A 22515-nucleotide genomic window follows, 5' to 3' on the forward strand; every position below is an offset into this window, starting at 1 on the left:
AGAGGGAAAGGAGAAGGAGAATAGGCTAAGATATTTCATGTAAGAGTCAAGAAATAGCTTTTTTCAATGGTATGGGAGGGGGAGAAGGTGAGGGGGAATGATGGAGCCTACATTCTCACTGGAAATAGCTCAGAGAGGATACAACATATATATATGATAGGGTATAAAAATCTAGGAGAAAAGGGAAAGGGGATGGGAAAAGGGGGGAAGGGGAAGGGAGAGTGGATGTAGGTGATAGAGGAGAGGGTAGATCATGGGAGAGGACAAACAGATATAACACATTTTTTACTTTTAGCAAGGTAGTGGGATTGGCTGGCATGTCTGGGATCCCAGTGGGATTGGGTAGCGTATCTGGGACCCCACTGCTAGGTGGCTGCTGGGTGTCTGGGGTGGGATGTAGGCTTGCAGCCTCCTGGCCCCAGGGCCAGTGCTGTGTCCATTGCACCACTAGGCTGCCCCAACAGCACACTTTTGAAGAGGGACAGAGAGAAAGGAGAGGGGAAAATATAATAAATTGTACTAGGAGGAAGTACGATCAGCAACAGCAACTGTGGAAAAATATGGAAGTAACTTCTCTGATGGACTTATGATAAAGGGTGCTTATCCATCCCAGAGATAGCTGGTGGTATCTGAACACAAACTGAAGCACATTTTTTTCTCTTTCACTTTATTTTTTCATGAGGTTTTTTTTATTTTTTGTGGGGGTAGGGGTATGTTTACTCTTACAACAAGACTATTTTAGAAATTGTAAATAAACAATAATGTAAATTTAAAAAAACAACTTGAGAATACAAAAGAGAACAAAAATCATATAATTAAATGAAAAACAATAAGTCAATAAAATTATAATCAATCCAAAAATAAAGATAGAAAATGGTCATATGTCAAAAAGATTATGTTTCATCTTAGAGGTAATAGAGAATGACTGAATTTCATTGAATTTTCAGACTCTCATTTTAGGAAAATCAATTTGGAAGTTGGATTATGGATTGAATGGATTGTGGAGAGGAAAGACTTGAAGCAAGGAGACCAATTAGAAGACTGTCACAGTTGTCAAGGTAAGAGATTATGAAAACCTGAACTATAATATTAGCTATGTGAGTAGAGATAAGGAGATAAATATAAAGATAAATATAAAGATAAATATAAACTCTTATATGTGCCTACATGTGTATGTATCTGTATGCACATATATAATTACATATATTTGTATATGTAATATGAGTTTTTATATGAGTTAAATTGCAGAGGTAGAAACAAGATTTGGCTCCTGAAAAATATGTGGGATAAGAATGAAGAGTCAGGGATGGTGGTAAGGTGGCTAACCCAGATGAGTGGAAGGATGATCAAGTCCTTGACAAAAATATAGAAATCTATTTGTGGAAGAGGTCTATTTGTGGGAGGAAGATAATGAATTTTGTTCTGGATATGTTGAGTATGAGATATGTAGGGGACAGCCAATTTGAGATGCCCAATAAGCTTGTTGGGATACAGAAAAAGAGCTCAAGATTTAGATGATGGCTAGATAAATAGATCACTGAATTATTTATATAGAGATCATAATTAAAACCATGAGAGTGGAAACATTTACTAACCATAAATCTATATTCAAAAGCTTAGAAGAAGCTGTCAGAGCTTGGGTTCCATTGGTGTGGTCTTCCAGACACAACTCTACTCCATTATGAGGTACTGAACTAGAAACATTTTGTATTTGTTCTCATATAATATAGGATACTATTATTAATGATCCCAAATACCACAATGGTCAAGACCTGATTAGTGTCAACAAATATGAAGTGATCACAAATTCACACTGCATGTTTACATTGGGCTATAAACAATTATCATGATTTATATAACTATATTGTTAAGTAGTAAGAATATGAATACATGAGGCCATTTCACAGGATTTGGAACTTAGCTATATTAATATTTTTTTCTTCAACATTTTCTTCTCTAAAGAATTCAAGTCTTTTTAGCTTCTCCTAAGAGAGATAATCTTTTTAAGCAATCTATAATCCCAAGGCAAATATTTCCATAAGTAATAAACATCACAATCTTAGCCAGAAAGTCATTCAAAGATAGCAGTGCTGAAAATACCCGTTTATTATTCTGAATTAGAATTGTAAAGGACCTGAGAGCTCATCTGCCCTAACCCTTCATTTTATAACTAAAGAAACTAAAACCAACAGATGTCACATCACTTGCTAATGGTAGAGCCCTGACTAGAACTTGGGTTTCTTAACTCTAAGAGCTAATGACCTTTCTCCTTTTCTTTGCAAAAAATAAGAAAAACAAAAAAGAAACCAAACTGAGCTGTTTCTTCATGAGTTCAATCCCCCTAAATAAGCTTTAGCATACTATCTTCCATATACTGAAGCAACTAAAATAATAAGACTCAGTTTCATTTCAAAAAGTAAACAGAATCCCAGAACTGCATATATTTCTTGATCATAGTAGGCTGTTAGACTTGAGGCAGTTTCTTTCATCATGAATTAAAAACAAATGTCAAATGTGAATGGTGGAAAATAAGGGTGTTGGGAGTAGACTGACCATAGCTATGTCTTGGAGTGTGTCTATAAGATGTATATTAGCCTCTGTCTGTGAGTGTTTGTATATGTGTATGTGTGGGGAGAGAGAAAGACAGAGACAGAGAGAGATTTTAGTTCTTCCGGACTGACTCCAGTTCAGTAGCCTTATCCACTACTACATGATCGGCAACTTCAACCTAGTCTAGCATTAGCTTTTTTGACTATTATATCATACTTGTATATTGCAATTGTACTTTCAGTCTATGAAATCCTTCAGCTTTGTTGTTTAACATTTTGTTTATCTATTTATTTATTTGTTTGTTTGTTTTCACATCACTACAGTAGTCTTGTTGCAAAAGTAACCATAATTCCTCCCATGCCCCACAAAGATAGAGAAACCTCAAGAAAAACAACTTGAGAGAAAAAGAAAAAAATGTACTTTAGTCTAGGTTCAGGTTCCATCAGCTCTGTCTCTGGGATGGATAACATTCTTTATTGTAAGTACATCAAAGAAGTTGCTTCAATATTTTTTTTTTGCCTCAGTTGGTGTATTTCCCTCCTGTATTTCCCTCCATTCCATTCCTCGTGACTCCCATTTATTCTATTCTCTCTTTCCTTTCACTTTGTCCCTCTTCAAAAGTGTATTGTATCCAACTACCCTCTCCCACAATCTTGCCTCTCTCCTCCCCCTGTCTCCTTCCTTCCACCTCTTTCCTCTCCTTTTTCCTCTAGGGTAAGATAGTTTTCCATAACCTATTGAGTATGTATATTATTCCTCTTTGAGCCACTTATGATGAGAATGAAGGTTCACCCATTTCTCTCTCACCTCCCCCCCAAAAAATTGATTTTTGACATATTTTCTTTGATTTTTTTTTTATCTTCTTCACAGGTTGCTGACTTGGTTTTCATGATTTTCCTGCATTACTCTCATTTCTCTTCCAAATTTTTCCTCTACTTGATTTTCAGAATCTTTTTGAGACCAATTCCTATTTTCCTTGGAGGCTTTGAATATAGTAGCTTTGACTTTGTTATCCTCTGACTGTACTTTGATCCTCCATGGCATCAAAATAATTTTCTTAGGCCAGATTTTTTTTCTGTTTACTCATTTCCCTGGTCCATGAACCTGAGTTTAACAGACTTCCCAAGTTTTTGAGTCCCCCAAGGACGTTACTTCCTTCAAGGTCCCTTACTATCCATGGGCTGAGAATTCTGGGAGTATCTGCCAGGTGGCTCCACAGACCTGCTTCTAGTTCCCAAGCCTATTCTGATGCCTAAGTTGCACTGGGCTCTGCTTACTCTGGTGTGGCAGAATTTTCCAGCTGACCTTCCAAGTTTTTCTTGGCGATTCCTGGGCTGAGAGGTCTGGAAACCACTCCCGCTGCCACAGACCCGGGTGCCCCCAGGGTTCCCAGGTTCCCCATAGGCTGTTCCTGGAAGACTGCCTCTGGTTTACTACTTCATGGTGTGGCCAGGGTTGAGTTGCACAGCCCTTTCCAACCCCAGTAGAACAGACTCTTCCTATGGATCTTCCAATTTGTCTTGGACTGGAAAATTATTTCACTCAATTTTTCTGTTGGTTCTGCCACTCTAGATTTGATTAGAGCTGTAATTTTAAGGAATTTGGAGTGTTCTGGAGGAGAGCTTCTTGGAATTCTTGCCTCCATGCTGCCATTTTGGCTTCGTTTACTTGTTTGTTGTTTTTAAAAAGGAACTTTAACTAGTTTTGCCTTCCCAATCTTAAACTTAATAAGTTATGTTTTTTTTAATTAAGTATAATGATGGACTGGCCAATGAGTTCCAACCTTAATTTGTGTGTGTATATGCATATATATATATATAATTTATATATGCATATACATATATATATATATATACATACATATTCAAATATATTCAGACAGACAGGCAGACAGATAGACAATAGATAGAAACAGAGAAAGAAAACCAATCATTGTCTGTTTTTCCAAAATGCTTCCCACACAAGGATCCAAAGTATATTACAGTGGATCATTATGGGATGTTAAATGTCATGTTATCCAAAATGTACTTGATAAAAATTTTTCTCTACAACACCTCCAAATAGGTGAAGACCTCACTTCAATGGGAAGGGAGGTAGGATGCACTATTTTTGGAATAAACTCATTCTCTTTTGAAACATCTAATGAGAGAGGAGAGAGAGAGAGAGAGAGAGAGAGAGAGAGAGAGAGAGAGAGAGAGAGAGAATATCAAACCTGATTCTGATTCTATTGCTTTGCAATTTCCAGTAATTAATTCTGATTTTGTTCTTTGGAGTCAAGGAAAACAAAGTTAATTCCTGTTCCACATAACAAGCTTTTATAAACTATAATTTCTCCTTTAAGCTTTCTTTTCTCCTAGTTGAGCATTCCTATTGTCTCCAACCAATTCTCATATGGCATGACCTTGGGGTCCTTCAGCACCACAGTTACATTTTTTCTGGATATCAGCTTACAGGTTATTGTTTTTCATTTGTTTTAGTTGTATCTGACACTTCATGATCCTATTTGGGGTTTTCTTGGCAAAAATAGTAGAATAGTTTGCCATTTCCTTCTTCAGCTCATTTTAGAGATGAGGAAACTGAGGCAAACAGCATCAAGTGACTTGCCCAGGATCACATAACTGGTAAGTGTCTGAGGCTGGATTTGAACTTAATTCTGCCTGTCATCAGTTCCAATGCTTTATCCACTACCTTGCAAATAACTAATTAATACAGTCTTTTATTACATCAATATTTTTAGCTGATATATCATGCTGTATACTAATATTATACTTTCATTCGATGAAATCCTTCAGATTTTTTTTAACTTTTGCTAAGTCATTCCTCTCTAATCCTAAACCTTGGAAGTTTGGTTTTTCAAATTAGATATAAGGAGGAACTGGTCAAGAAGCCCAGTCTTTATGAGTGTCTGCAGTGTACTCTGCTGATTCATTCCCCTTGTGGAACTGAGTATGCATAGATATTATTTCTGGTCTCCTTGAGTGAAGAAGAGTGCTTTTTGAGTGGCTGCTAAGTCTGGGAAGGATTCAAAAATTACTTAAGGGTCAAAATATGGTGTCCTTCCTCTCCTTCCTCCTTGTGTTTGAATGAGCCTCCAACTGGAAGAGAAACCTTAGACATTTTTCCCCACCCAAGTCACCCCTTGAGTACACAATCCCATTGTTGCTTCTGTCACTGTAGTATCTATTCTTTCCTGCTTTGGGATGAAAGGGTATGAGAAATTATTACCATGCTCTGATCTTACTTAAGCAGGATAGGAGAACAAGACACCAGAGATTTGGGTTTTGCATCCAGATGGCAAGGAATAAAGTTTGAGAGAACACTTTGACCAGCAAAGATTGAAATATAACAATTCACCTGCTGACCATAGCAAATTTAGAAGTAAACATGGCAGAGGGTCTTGGAAAAAGGTAAAAATATTATGTATATATACATATATATATTTATATATATAAATTTGAGCCTACTTTTCCTAAAGGCCTGGGAAAGCATGTGAGGAGTAATGAATGCTTTGTAACTTCTCTTCTTACTATATCTTCAGAAAAATATTTCTTTGCAAAATTTTTTATGTTAATTCATTATGTGAAACTAAGGAATTAATCACTGATGATTTACATTGGGAAGAACACATTAGAATAGGGATTTGAGCAGATAGCATTAAAGAATGGTAACTCACTATCCCCCAAGGCAGTTAAAGCCCCAAGATAGGGAGAAGTAGTCTTGCTCAGGAAGCTGAATCTTCTTTAAGAGTGAGATTTGGACTGATAATGCCCCAGAATGTTATATAAGTTACAGAAAAATTGAACTTTGTGCACTAGATAAGAACACAATTAGTCCCTCCCCCATTCAGGATGGGAGGGAATTCTAAATCATATTTGAAGTGAGAGAATGGTGCTTCTAAGTTCCTGACTATGTTGGATAAAATGGGCTAAGATGGCCTGCAAAAGAGATATATCAGATGTAAAGCAGACTGTGAGAATATAGGAGTGAGATCAGAAATGGATGTAGACCACCAGATCCATGTATATCCATATAGATGGGAAGAAACACCAGGTAGAAAGTTGTTTCAGCCTTAGGACATGCAAGGATACTTTTTACAAATGAATTTTCACTGCAGAGAAAAAGTAAGATTATTGTGATAAACTAATATTTTACAGAGGGCTCATATGAGCCATTTCTGGATTCTTTACTCAAAGAAACAAAGCGAATTTATGTTTTGTATCTTTGTTAACCTGAGTGCTTACAAAGGAGCCTTTTGAAGGATATTTGTCAGATTCTTTTGCTCTTGGTGGAGTCCAGCATAAACTGTTGAGATTACTCTCAAATATATCCATAAGATAAACTTTGTTTATTGTGTCATTAGTCACAGTCTGACCCACCAATTATATAGAGATTTACCCTTAAGTTACATATATATATACATATATATATGTATATACATATACATATATATGTATATGTGTGTGATCTACTCCCATGTAAATTTATTTTTTGTATCCTAATTTTGTCATATAGGATTTTTTTTATATTTCCAAGCTGTGTTATTTCAATGTTTGACAAGTATACTTTTTACATTTTTTTTTGTTTTTGTTTTTTAGGTTTTTTAAGGCAAACAGGGTTAAGTGGCTTGCCCAAGGCCACACAGCTAAGTAATTGTTAAGTGTCTGAGACCGGATTTGAACCCAGGTACTCCTGACTCCAAGGCCGGTGCTTTATCCACTATGCCACCTAGCCACCCCTTACTTTTTACATTTTTATCCAGAACAATTATAAAAATTTCTCTAGGACATTGCAGTAAACTTTCCCCTTCCATCCCAGCCCATCCCTCTTGCCCCCAAAAAACTATTGCATATCTATTAACAACCATTCTTTGGACCTGTCATTCAACTAGCTAACTGTATTATAATCATATATATATATATATATATATATATATATATATATATATATATATGCAAAATGCTTTGTTAAGCTAAATACATATCTACCATTCCCCTAACATACCAGCCTAGTTATCCTGTCAACAAAGGAAATGAGGTTGGTCTGGCATGACCTATTCTTGGTGAAGCTATGCTGGCTTTTAGTGATAACTACATTTCTTTCTAAATGCCCACAAACCATCTTTTAATAATGTGTTCAGAAATTTTTCTAGGAATATAAATTGAGCTTATTGATCCATAATTTTCAGATTCCATTCTCTTCTCCACTTTGAAAATCAGGATAGTACTTGGCTTTCTCCAGTCTTATAGCACCTTTCCCATTCTTCATGTTCTTTCAAAGATTATCAATGGGGGTTCAGTGATCACAGTTGCTGGTTATACAATTGCCCTAGGATGTGAATTGCTCTGCCTACTGTATTGAATTCACTGAGGGCAACTAGGTATCCTCTTATCCTTTCCAGTTTCAACTTACATTTATCCATTTTTATTCTTTCCTTCCTAGAAAGATCATTTTCTTTGAGGAAAGGAAGGAAAGGGGGGTAAAAAAACCACTGAAGTAAGATAGTTCAGTCAATCTCACCAATGTCTGCTGTCATCATCCCATCTATCCTAATTCTGAGCAGTGTGTATGTCCTTTATGAATATTTCCAGCCTTCACCATAAACAAGCAAATAGCATCCATTTTGTTCTTAACATTCATTATATGTTCACTCTGGGTTTTTGCACTCTTTACACAACTTTTTACAAGTCTATGCTGATTCATGCTGAGTTACCCGTCTTGGTTTCTATTTCTTTTTTTTTTTTAGGTTTTTGCAAGGCAAATGGGGTTAAGTAGCTTGCCCAAGGCCACACAGCTAGGTAATTATTAAGTGTCTGAGGCCAGATTTGAACCATGTACTCCTGACTCTAGGGCTGGTGCTCTATCCACTGTGCCACCTAGCCACCCCTGTTTCTATTTCTTATAAATGTCTTTTTAAAAATTGGAACTGGCCAATGAATTCCTTAAATAATTCCATTGATCTCTTTAGGAAGCTCTCATGTCTCCTGCCAATAGGAATCATTTCTCTTTGTCTTCAGAATTCCATTCTTGAGAGCTTCCTATCGATCCTCTATTGAATGCTACAGAATTTTATTTTTTTCATTTTTCTTAAATTTTATTCTTTCTCAACTAAGAATTATTTATGTTCTCATTTGCTTTCCAGTCTGCTAATACAAATTACAGACAGATTCCATTTATATAGCTCTTTAAGATTTACAAGTCTAACAGGTTTTACATTTTGCCTAAAAGATCATCTAAATGGCATAGCGAATGGAGCTTGAGTCATCTTCCTAAGTTCAAATCTGGCCTCAAACACTGAGTTGTGTGATCCTGGGCAAGTCATTTAACCTATTTGCCTCAATTTCTCATCTGTAAATTAGTTGGAGAACAAAATGGAAGCATCTATTCCAGTATTTTTGCCAAGAAAACCGTAAATGGAGTCACAAAGTGTCCAACATGACTACAATAGTTGATCAACAAAATCATATCATTACAACCACCTTGTGAGTTAGTGACTATGAATATGAATACCCCCATTTTAAAGGTAAAGAAACTGAGGCTTAATGAGCCTATTTTCAACACAGATAGTAAGTTTCAGAGGGCTTTCTTGATTCTAGACTCCCCCATATCCTTTACACTATACCACTATACCATACTATACTATGCTTCATTTCATGTTACTTAGCTTTTATTTTAAAGTGCTTTTTGTATCAACTTATAAAGATATATTCTCCCAGACCTTTCATTTTCTTTTTTAGGATGAATATCAGTTTTCATTTTGTACATACATAAAAATTACTTGTACTGGAAGAAACGCAAATGCTTTTTTAAGGTCACTGTAGAAGTCATTTTGACCTCCATACATTGGCTGGAAGCCAAATTTTTGGTTCTTTGTATTATTTTTGGCAGCTCTCTTGACTAATCCTTCTGGCTAAGGACATTTGCCTATGTGCCTTCCTGGAGGCTCTGTTTCTGGGGGCTCCAGAGACAGGTTTAATTTTTTTTTAAGTGTAGTCTCTCTTTTCCACAGAAAGAATGATGGTTTCTGCTTGACTTCTTTTATCGGGCAATGACCACATTTATGCCAGGCTGGATGTAATAGCCTACCTAGTTTAGCCTTGCTCTTAACCTCCATACATGTTGCTGTTCTTCCCTAGCTTATCAGTTTTTCTTCAAAGAATTTTTTCTCCTTCCCTACCTTAACTCATAAAATCCCCTTTTTCATGTATAAGGGCAAACATACATTAATTTACAAGTGATCTTTCTTCTGGCCTCCAGCACCTTCCATTTACTCTGTACATATTTTGTATGTACATAGTTGTTTGTCTCCTCCATTTGACTGTGATTTCCTTGATGGGAGAAAAAATATTTTCTACTTATATATAAGTACTTTGCACAATATCTAATATAAAACTGTTGTTCACCCTTCATTCTCCAAGAGGACCACATCAGGACTTGCAAGCGAATTGGATTTAAGTGAGGAAGAGCTATGCTATCATCTGTCTTACCCCCTTCTCCAGAGACATTGGAGTCCAATGGCAAGATAGAAGTCAGGATGATTGGTGATGGCCCTGGATGCATTGGAGGACCTTGGCTTTTTAAAATTAAGATATTTCCCAGGTTTCAGTGTATGAGGCAAAGCCCATTCAGTAATTAAGAGTTGGGTAAGAATTGAGGCAAAAAATGGCTTAGTTTGCTTTCATAAAAGAATCAGTCTGGAAGGGAAAGACCCTAAGAGTTTCTGGTCAGAGGAAAAACAATTTCTATTTATACTCACTCTGAGACATCAAAACCCAAACAATGAGTAAATGAGGCTTTGTCTGGGACCTATTAATAGGTCCATCAGTGAAAGTCAGAGTGATGTGGGTTTAAAAGCATGGTCAAATAGCTCCATTTAAATCACAATGGACTTTAACAAAGTCTGGCTTCCTAGAGTAATATTTCAAGAAATCATAAATGAAAAAAACTACATGAGACAAAAGAGTTAATTATCACCCACCACAAAATAAGAACTTTATAACTGCTTATTACAGCTTACTGAAAAGCTGCCTCCTCACTCAGGATCATTGTAGTTAAATATCTTGCTCAAGTTTCATCTGTCTTATACCAAAAGAACAGAGGTAAAAGTGGAGAAATTCAGTAAATCAAATAGACATTCAGTTTACTTATCTTGCTTAGCCACAATGAAACTTGGATCATCTTTGTCTGATTTAAGTGTCTGATTGAGTATTACACAGATATAGTCTCAGAAATCATATACTTCTAGTTGCCTATCCTCTAGCCGCTGCTGTCCTAGGAGTCAGGGGTAGAAACAGTAAGCAGAGGGAGAAGCAACAGTGAATTCTAAAAATTATGTGGTTCACCCTACTACCTGCAATCCCTAATTTTTAAATTCTCAATTCTTAACCTCAATTCTTCACTCTTTTCTCATTTCTGCCTAGACTGAAAAAAAAAATGAAAAACTAGTATAAAAATAGGGCATGGGACTTGGAGACAAAAGAAAATAAGTTCAAAACTGGTCTCAGACATTTACTACTTATATGAGTCTGGGTGAGTCACAACTAGTCTGTACCTACATTCCCTTATTTTCCCATAAAATGAGGGAGTTGTACTCAGTGGATTCTGAGGCCCATTATAGTTCTAAATCTATGATGCTTCAATCCTATGAAATGGTTTAGGAATCTGAACCTGTATTTGAGCCTGAGAATCATGCAGATTCTCAGGGAATGTTAATACACAAGTGTGTTATTCTCAGCATGTATATAATTAGGAATTCTAGCACCTGGGGCAAATTGAGCTGATTGAAGGTCTAATATATCCAGAGCCTTTTGCATAATGGAGGTAGACTAAAGAAAAAAAGGTCATGGGAGGTGAAGAGACTGAGAAACTCAGAATGTAGTAAGGGGCTAGGACCTTATTTATAGGAGGAAGGAAAATACTCTAAATGACAGCAGAAAATATTTGAACAGGATGGAAAGAACTTTAAAGGAGGAGAGTTGATTGCTGAATAAAAGTAAAAGAGGGTATGAAAGTTACACACATGATGTGTGTCAACTCTTCCTCTGAGTTCTGCATATGAGAGAAGGTGCAGCCAACCTTGGATCAAGTGCCAAGAGATGTGTTGTCTTCAGGAGAACTGTATATTTCATTGAGCACCAGGAGATGGAAGAAACTGGAGGGTTTCTATAGCTACCACAGAAAAGAAGAATAGAGAATGATGCAAACTATGGGAGGCATAAATAATGGTAGAAGGTGGCAAATAACTTTATGCTCATCTTGCAGTGTTCCAGGGCATCTTACCTGATACAAGTCTCCAGGTCAGGTGGTGTTTTGGAGGTAGTCCAGGTCAGAAGAAGATGGCCATTTTCATAAGAAACTGGGATGGGGTGGAAGTCAGAATACCTAGCAGGGTCATAGACAGCTAAGTCACTGTACCCGTATCAGCACTTGAGACAATATCCAGATGCCCTAAACTATTTACATCTCTGATCCTCAGACCTTCAGTCTAACACATGAGTCTGAATTTTAGTTGTATCTTTAAAATATAAAACTCCACAGGAAGCATGGTAAATCATAGGGGAGGGAATCTTCTTGAATAATGTACCATTCCCATCAAATTATTTTCTTTTCCATCCTCAAAACACTCATTTAAACAAAATCAAAAAGAATTTTGGAGGGTTTAATATATTATCTCTATTGTGCATATTCAATCTAGAGTTGGAGTAAAGAAAAAAAGGAAACCAAAGGCAATTGTTCTTAGAAATACAACTTTTAGTATCAACTGTGATGAGAGAATTCCTTCTCTTCATTTGATTCCAAGAAAATCAAAAGGAGTCAAGGTTGGGTTTTCTAGTGCCTGGGGTGGGTGGAGACAAAGCCAATATTGAGGAATGGTAACAAAAAGGTAAAAACAGTATAGAGTCAGATGTCATCTAGGCTACACAACATCTACTCCATTTTTTTAATCAATGAAGACAGGGTAATATGATTGTGACAGAATATTATTGTGCTATAAGAAATGATAATCTTATTGATTTAAAAATATATATAGATAGACTTGAATGAACTTCAATGAAATAATGAAGAGTGAAATGAACAGAACCAAAAGAACACTGTTTATAGTAACAGCAATATTGTTTTAAGAATAACTTTGAGGGGAAGCTAGGTGGCACAGTGGATAGAGTACTGGCCCTGGAGTCAGGAGGACCTGAGTTCAAATCTATCCTCAGACACTTAATAATTGCCTAGCTGTGTGACCTTGGGCAAGCCACTTAACCATTGCTTTGTAAAAAAAAAGGCAAAAAAACAGAATAACTTTGAATTACTTTGTAGTTAATTTTTTGACTATTATAAATGTACAAATTAACTACAAAGCAACTATGAAGGAATATGCTATCTCTACATCTATTGAAAGAAGTGATAAAGAGAAGTAGAATTATTGTATATATATATATATGTATACATACAATTTTGTGTCTAATGATAGTCATCTCAAGAGCAAATAGGAGAGGGAAGAAAAAATAAAATAAAAAGGAAGTTATATGATAACTATTATATATTTAAAAGGAATAGCAAACAGTACATAACAGATTTGCAATCATCTTTTTTTAATCCTACTATGTTATCTAAATAGTTATTTTATTTCATAAATTAATTGGTTTTTTTAAAAGAGATTTGACAGAGAAGGCAAACATTAAAGTTTTCTCAGGTTTGGCTGAAAGGGAAAGGATCAATACTGTTTGGGGCAAGAAGGGAAATTAAGGGTTAAATATTTAGCACAGAGGGTCACATGTAGCCCATGGCACTCCTTAATGTTGTCTAAACCATACTGAAATCCTCTCTGATTTTAATGTGCTGACATATTAATAAAAAATAAATATATAAATATGTTGCTTTCTAAGGCAATATGCATCCCCTAAAGATGCTCACATATAGTTTGGTCGACCTTATTTCTATTTGAATTCAACCCATTTATTTTTGTTTGGATTATTTTTTTGCCTAGACCTATAATTTTATTTAACAGTTAAGTGGTGCAGTGCTTAGGTTCTGGGCTTAGAGTCAGGAAGACCTGAGGTAAATCAGCCTCAAGAACTTATTACTTATGTGACTTTGGACAAGTCACTTAACCCTGTTTACCTCAGTTGCTACATCTGTAAAATCAGATGAAGAAGAAAATGGCAAACGGCTACTGTATCTCTTCCAAGAAAACACTGAATGGGATCATGAAGATCTTCCATCCTATCTAAAACTCCTAATGTGATATCTTCTTCTACTAATGAGTGATGGTTTTATAATTGATATGTTTAAAGAGTTGTTTGGGATAATAATAATAATAATATATTAACAAATATTATTATTATCATTGTAACTAATACATATAATTTAGTCAGGCATTCTGCTTTACAAATTTTATCCAATTTGATCCTCACAACAATCTTAGTAAGTAAATGCAATAGATGAAGAAACTGAGTCCACAGAGATTGAGTGTCTTGCCTAGGTTCACACAGCTAACAAGTATACAAGGCAGATATGAACTAATTTTGAATCAATTGGCTAAGGTCCCAAAGGCATTAAGAATAGGATTCAAATAAGATAGGATTGAAATCTGAGTGATTCTGATTCTAAGGCCTATCTCTGTCAACTTCATCACACCATCCCTTTATTTTACAGATGCAAAAAATAAGGTTCAAAGTGGGAATGTGAATGGACCAAAAATCACACAGTTTGACTTGTAGTCAGATCTTCTTTCTCCAAACCACTTCCCTTTTTGCTCTGCCACATTTTGACTTCCACACTAACATTCCCACTATACTTTCAAGGGCTTCCCAAACTCTTAGAGAGAACAGCAGGCTATAAGGAATAATTGATTGTATCAAAATACTGTCAAAACTATCATATTGGCATTATTTTCCACAAGAATAAAAAATAAACCTCAAATTAGTAGGTCTGTCATGTTCCAAATTGTTTTCATTTCTAAAAATGTACTTTGACATGTAGGCAGTTTTTATGTAACTCATGACCAGAAAGACTGTTTTCCTCCAAATAATAATAATAATAATAATAATAATAATAGTGCATAATTATACAGTGCTTTAAAGTTTGCAAAGTGCTTTGAAAATATCATTTCCTTTTATCTTTGCAACACTCCTATGAGGTACGGACTGTTATTATTCCCATTTTTACAGATGAAAACAAAGAAGGTAAGAAGAGTTAAGTGACTTGCCCAAGTCACACAATTGTCTAAGACCGAATTTAAACTCAGGTCTTTTTTTTTGTTTTGGTTTGCTTTGGTTTGGGTTTTTTGTGGGACCATGGGGTTAAATGACTTCAGCTAGAAAGTATTAAATATCTGAAGCCAAATTTGAGCTCAGGTCCTTCTGACTCCAGGGCTCTATCCACTGTACCACCTAGCTGCCCCATAAACTGAGGTCTTCTTCTCTCCAAGTCCACAATTCTATCCACCATGTAGCACTATCTTCTTTTCAATTCAATAAACATTTTAGGAGTACCTACTATATGCCAGACATTATGATAAGTACTAGAGATACAAAAGAGGCAATAGAAACATGGACCATATTATCAGGCAGCAATTACATTCTCAGGAAGACAATGCTTTCTAATTTGTTATATCCTTACTCAGATTTCCTCCTTCCTGTGGGTCTAATGAATAATCACTTATGGAACCCAGGTCAATATTAGACTCAGAAATATTCATCAACTCTTTATAACTGATCACCAATCACCCAGCTATACTTCAAACTTCCCCAATCTGAGGAAAGTTAGAAGAAAAACGTGTTTTGGTTGTTGTCTCTCTTCATGAAGATTCTTGGCAATAAGCCCCAAGTTATTTACCTTTATGGTTTAGAATATCTCAACAGGAAGTATGGTGAGTCATTAGTACTTGGTTCCAGAGGCTGAGGGTAGCAGATTCCAGAATAAGAGAATCTCACACAGCATAAACCTTCATATACCAAAATAGGATTGATATTTCCAAAGTTTCAGTCTTTTCAAATAGTAGGAAAAAAAATCAACTAGAACATGAATGAGCACAATACATCATTTAGGAGAATAATTTCATCCCATTTCCATGTTTTGTCTTCCAGTTAGTTTGCTTGGGTAGATATGTAAGAAAAACAATTTTTGTAGACTTCTTACCTGTTCTCCTTTCTGTTGTTTATATGTACTTTCCTTAAACATGAGCCATGAAAAGATGCAGGGCAGAGGAATCACCAGGGATTACTACCCATCACTGATGCATCAGTGAGTCTGGCCAGATCTCATTTGCCAGCTGATATATAGATACACAGATGTATAATTTCACATGTACACACGTGAACTTGGACATACACATGTTACTACACTGTACATATGCGTGCAGTTGGACGGGTACAGACACTAGGACTTTTCTGTACTTTTCAAAAAAATTTTCTGAGACATCCAAACAAAGGATCAAGAAAAGCCATACAATACCTTTGGGTGACTTAAGTGTTGCTACTGCCCAGTCACCATCACAACTTCCTAAAAAATAATAATCGAAAGATGCTCAACTGTTGGTTGGTTGTATACAAACATCCCACCCACAGTGTCTATCTGAAAGCCCGGATCCTTGTATAACTACCCAATTCTTCAGGATACCTTAGCTGAGCACCCCAGAGTTAGAGTGGAGATCAGGATTGAATCTGGGATTTTTGGATCCAAACCAGTAATTCACATATGTTATATTTGTTATATTATTAATGTTTTAGGATCTGTATCCTATTTACTTCTCAAAAGACTTGAATAGGTTGCTGATTTATAGTCAGTGCAAGATAAATCATTTAAGGATAAAATAAAAGAAATCATCTGAAATGAAACAGAAGAAATAAATACTTTGGGGCACTTGACTTTGCAAACTACAGAATGTGGGCATCACATTGGTTTCAAAGTTCTTTAGCAACTAAAGCAAAAGGGTAACATTCTGAGTCATAGTTTCCCCATTCTAAAATATGAAACCTGGGCATTGATCAATTTTCTTTGTTGAGGTTGATGACTAAAGGGTAAAGTTGACATCTTTTCACAACTGAGATACCAAGTTACTGAGTCATATTATTCTTTCAAGGAGGGAAAAGAGAGGAAATAACCTATAATAGGTATGAAGAAGGTGGCTCCCAATTTCTCCCCCACATATCCTTCCTATTATAAATTCATTACAAGTTCCTCTTTTAAAGTATAATTGTTCCTGGGAGATATCAGTCATTCACATCGTATAGAGAATTTAAATTAGATCGTCAGACAACATGTATTTCAGATTGACACTGAAGGAAAGGTAATTTTAATTGTGGAAGGCAAAAGGTATAATTTTGAAGTGTATGAACAATTTCTTAGAAGAGCTATATTAAATGAAGGGTCTCTAAACAGCATAAGGACAAAAAAGGATTAGGAAACAGGAAAAGGGTAGAAAATGGAGGTGGGAGACTGTCAAAAATAAATACTGCCCTACTTGGTTCCTCTGTGGAAGCCCTTAGGATCCTTCATCTACTGAAAATCATTTGTGATTTTGCCTTTGGTAGCTAAGACCTGAATAATTAATGGAAATCTGATGTTTTTATGACAATAATATACTTGGGCCTTAATTTCTCTAGTTACCTTTTCCCAAAAAGGCTAGATAAATTTTCCATGATTCCAAACTATGATTGTAGAGTGCCTACAAGTAGCATTTCCTGTCCCTCACTATTTACCATCCCCCAATACAGGTTACTCTCTAGGCTACCCAATATATACCAGTTGGCCTTTCTGAAGGAAAGTTGCCCTGAACCTTTCCTAAAGAATATCATCTCCAGAGAAATCAGTTTGCTAGCACCCTTCCCTCTGAAATAACATTATATTTATGCTGAATCTGTATGTTCTTATCTTTATGCATGTTGTTTCAAACTTAATAAGTGCTTATTGAATTGAATTGAGCAAACCCTGTCCCCTAAAGAGCAATCTGGCAATGGCCAATGGTCCCTGTGCCCCTGGATCATGGGGCATGAGATAAAGTACCTTGCTAAAACTTCCTAGGTGGCCCAAGAAGATCTAGACAACTGAAAGGGAAAAGCTTTCCATGTCTTTTAAAGAGAAGCCCAATTCCTCAGGTGAATACATGAATTGGTATCCTAAAAGTCTAAGACCTGATGTTTAGGGCCAGACTAAATGAAATGATTAGCCAAGTCAAGAACCAGGGAATGAGGAACAGCATATTGGTCTGTCTGCAAAGAGCTGACCACTATGGCATTTATACTTGGGGCTTTTTAGTCTGATGTATGGTGACCACATCCTAACATAGGAGTGAGGTACTAAATATGAAGAATGGACATAGACAATGTGGTAATATATTTTCTTTGACTCTATATATGTGCATCATTTTGTTTTCTAGGGTAAAGAGGAGGAGATGATTTTTAAAAGTCCACAGGAATACTTTCAAAAATTATGTAGATGTTAGAGAACTTTCAAGAAAATATCTTTGGAAGTAATATGCCTCTTAAAAGGCACTTGCTCGAAACTAAAAGATATTGGTTGGAAAGAAAGAATGGGCTCATTATTCTTTTTTATTTAAATTATTAAGGATAAGGTCATAAGACTAGAATTTTTTAAATCTTGTGTTGGGAGTGGCAGTGAGGAGGAGAAGCATCAGGTAGAGCTCAGAGTTTGATTACCCATATCAAGAATATTGCCTTGCAAGCATTTTTCCCATTTCTAGTTTTGAGGCAGTTCCTATATGTCTCATCTGAGTACTTACTTCTAAGCTTGGGTCAATTTTCTGTCTATAACACTCACTACCTCTGATCTCTATGCCAGTTAACAATGGCACACAGTCTTAGAAAAGAATATGACCATTGGAACAAGAGAAAAGCAAGTCTGGTGAATTGAGAAGTTTGGGGCAGACAAAACAATGTATGCTTTGGTGCTCAGATAATAAATTATTGGGAAGGACTCAGGGTCATGAGATTGAGACCTCAAGAGAATCAGAAAATTTAGATATGGAAAGATAAAATATTTTTTGACATTTTTGAAATGAGTGGCCAGCAGGAAGCCAGAAGAAGAGATAATAGATTTAGCCTGCATGTGATCTCAAGGGATTCTTTTCTCATAGAAAAATAACCCTCTTTTGGGGATTTGGTCACATCAGGCTGCAAAGGGTTCCACTGATAGATGTTCTACTGTGGACAAGAAGTTTGACTGCAGCAAGAAAAGATTACAAGAAAAGATTACAGGAGAGGAAAAAAATGGAGACAATATCAAAAAAATAAAGTGTTTTAATTTTCTCAGTCAGTACTACAGAATTTCATTAGAAGATGGCTATTATTATATTAATTTGTATGTAGAGTGAATTAAATAATCATACATTCATAGATCTAGAGTTGGAAGGGACAATTTGGTTCAATGCCCCCCGAAAATATTTATAGAGGAGGAAACAGAACCAGTGAAATTAGGTGACTTGCCCAATGTCATAGGTAGTATCATTGAAGTCATCATTCCTTACCACTGATGATACCTAAATTGTTGTTCACTCTAGTCAAGTGAGTATAGTGTAGGAGACTAAGATACAGCCTAAAATAAAAAAAATAAAAGGCTGTTAACATAGCTCCTAATTCACAGAAAGTAAGTCTAAGTTGAGGCTATATATTTTGCAATATAACAGACTATTTGATTTTTTTAAACTTGAGATAATCTCCAGTTGGGAAAGAGATCAGGGACCATTAGAGGGAACATACTCTGTACAATCTCAACTCTTTTAGTGAGTCAGAAAATGATGTCATCAGGAGCATAATAATATGCATGCATTAGAAATTATTGTTACTTGATTTGATCAAAATGATATTATCAGTATAGGGAAGGGGGAGACTAGTAGAGAAAAAGATCAGCTCTTTGTGTGTGGAGATGAGGAGACTGATGAAGTCCAAAAAAGAAGTAAGGTTCAGAAGATCATAAACTTAGAACTGAAAGAAATATCAAAAATTATAAAATCATAGATTTAGTACATCTAGTTTAGGGATAAAGCAGTTAGTTGATGCAGTGGATAGAGAGCAGGAAATCAGGAAGAGTGGAGTCAGGAAGACTTGTCTTCTCAAGTTCAAATCTGACCCCCAGACACTTAGCTTTATAACCTTTATTAAGTCATTTAACCCTACTTGCCTCAATTTCCTCAACTGTAAAAGCTAGAGAAGGAAATGGTAAATTACTCAAATATTTTTGCCAAGGAAACCCCAAATGAGGTCACAGAGAAAAGCAACTGAACAACAACAACAATCTAGGAATTGGAATTGTGATTTCATTAGTATAGAGTACTCCCTAGGTGCATGTATGCAGTTATAGTCTTGGACAGTTGCCTAGGGAACGAGAATTTAAGTGACCTGTCCAAGGTTATATGGCCAATCTATGTCAGAGATGGTTCAAGCCTTCCTGGCTTTCTAGGTCAGCTCTCTGACTACTATCCCACCTTACCTTCTTAGTCTAACCCTTTCATTTTATAGATGCGATAAGGGATTCCCTAGAGGTGAAGTACTGCCCAAGCTCACACACTGGCATTCAGAGAAAGACGAAGATTCCCCACCAATGTCCTCTGATTCTTTAAATGAAATGTTCATCAAGATTAATAAATGTCTTATTTTTATACAACATGTGTTTCTGTAAAGATATAAATATTTTTCAATAGTTTCTTTTAAAAGAAAGAAGAATCCTAGTAGAAGAACATTGACGCCAGATTTTGAGGGTCCACAAACTTGGAGGAGGGGAAAAATTATCTTTTTTTTTCAACTAACCTATAACTGAAATAAAGCATTTTTTTTGCAATGGATAGAGTATTAGACTTGGGAGTCAGAAAGACCTAAGTTGGAATCCTGCTTTAGATACTTATTAATTGTGTAATCCTGGACAAATCACTTAACTTTAATTCTTAATATCTTCATTTGTAAAATGGACACAGGAGTGTTATGAAAAACCAATGAATCAACATATATAAAGCTCTTTGTAAACTTTAGCGTGCTATATAAATTGGTTATTATTTTATTGATATTATATGTATATGTATGTGTATGTGTATATGTATGTGTACGTGTATATGTATATAGAGAGAAATAGATACATATATGTATATTGTTCACCCTTCATTCTCAAAGAGAACCAATGACATCAGGAGGGTAATGACTTGATTTACAAGAAGAATGAATGTGAATAGGTCCCCTCTGAGGACCCAATAGGACAGTTCCAGCTGGGTAATGCTGATAACATATATGGAAGTATGTATGCATGTGTGTGTGTGTGCACGCACGCATACACGCTTGCTTGCATGCACACAATATTTTGAGAAGATGCCTCTAAGGGTTCACCAGATACCTAAAAATGTCCGTGATACATAAAAAAAATGTTAAGAACTCTTGATTTAGAGGAATCCTATAGTCAATCCATTTATAAAGTAGTTTTGGGCATGATTTTTTACTTTCTAAATTGATAAATTGTCAGATTTTATAAATCCAAATTTTTACAAAGAGTATTTAAACTAAAACCTAAATGCATCAGAATCTCTCAATGGCTATACTGTTCCTTTCTCAATTGATCAAAGTTTTCTTTAGAGAAAACCAAAACTATCTCATACACTTCCAGTTCTATTTTATACACTAATCTCTAGCAGGCAATAGAAAAGAGACATTGGAAAGAGTTGGTAATCAAACTGACAAAATCTCATAGATTCAGCTACATTTGAATGCTTCTGGTTAGTGTCTAGAGACTACAGATAAGGACCATGCTAACTACTATATCCCTGCATCAGGTAGTAAGAATGATGTTCCCCCCCCACTATAGAGGGAAAATTAAAGTCATAGGACAAGAGTGATGAGAACCTATGAGAATTGATTGCTAAGCTTGACTGGTTGCAATCCTCACTGCCTTTCTCTCTTTGCATTTGGCCATCGGTCATATCCAGAAGCAGTATTCTGCCTATTAGGAAGCTGTAAGAAGAAGGCAGGCTGGGGGGAGGGGGGGAAACAAAATTCATTAAGATGTAGAAAACTGTTTTACAGTCAAAGTCTTAAGATTATTCCCTAAGGGACTAACAGATTTATCATTCAGGATGAACTGCTAGGGAGTGAAGCAGAAACTAGAGGGGGAAAATGAGAAAGACTTCAAAATGATCCCTATTTCCTATAAAAGAAAACAAAAAGAAGAGTGCTCTACTATATCTAGCTGAGTTGCATTCCAAAGACATATTTTCTGGGATCTTTTCAACTAAGCTAGGCATGTTCAATCAATGACCCTTCAGAGCGTGAATAGTGACCCTTAAAGCAAGCATGGAAAAGAAAAGAAAATATCTTGTGAATTTTACTGCTCCTGTGGTTAGAAGTAATAATATGTCCTTTGAAAGACAAAAATATTAGAATATAGAGATATATAAAAATACTGAAACATGGCAGGCATAGAAAAATAATTTCTATAGCAACTTATATAAAGTTTAGGGAGGGGAATGTATGGTTGACCTTTGTTGATAATACTGAATTCTAGCTTCTCCTGTTTATCAGGTTATTTTACATTTTCTTAAATCATTAAAATTGCATATCATCATGAATTTCTAGATACCCAAGGAATCTTTTCACCCAACTTCAGAGAAGGAATAATGTGTTACCAACAGAAGGTAAAGTGCAGCATCCATGAACTCTGAGATCTCTTGCAACTATGAGATTCTAACTTGCTATAATAGGAATAAATTTCCATTTGTAAAAGATAGTGGGGAAAGACTAGGGAAGGGAAGCTTTTCTAATAGCTAGAGTTTGGTTTGCTTAGCCTGGAGTGCTTCTTCTTTTGTATGTGTGGGCAATTTGTACTTTAGCTCCCTGATAATTTTTAATTGTTTAGTAAACCTTAAAACAAAGTAGATGATGAGTTAAATTTCAGTACAACGTTGTCTTGATTATAAGGAATGATTTAGGAAACAGTATTTCTGATTCAGTTGTTGGAAACTCTTCAAAAATGTCTGGA

General features: G+C 35.7%; 1 protein-coding gene across 1 annotated transcript in view; it reads right to left on the reverse strand.

Moving 5' to 3' along the window:
• SHISA9 (shisa family member 9) overlaps positions 1-22515 on the reverse strand; it is a 467598-nt gene that overhangs the window by 37198 nt on the left and 407885 nt on the right. The gene's annotated exons all lie outside the window — the stretch shown is intronic.

The sequence above is a fragment of the Macrotis lagotis genome, chromosome 8 (genome assembly GCF_037893015.1).
Source record: "Macrotis lagotis isolate mMagLag1 chromosome 8, bilby.v1.9.chrom.fasta, whole genome shotgun sequence".
Classification (NCBI taxonomy): Eukaryota; Metazoa; Chordata; class Mammalia; order Peramelemorphia; family Peramelidae; genus Macrotis; species Macrotis lagotis.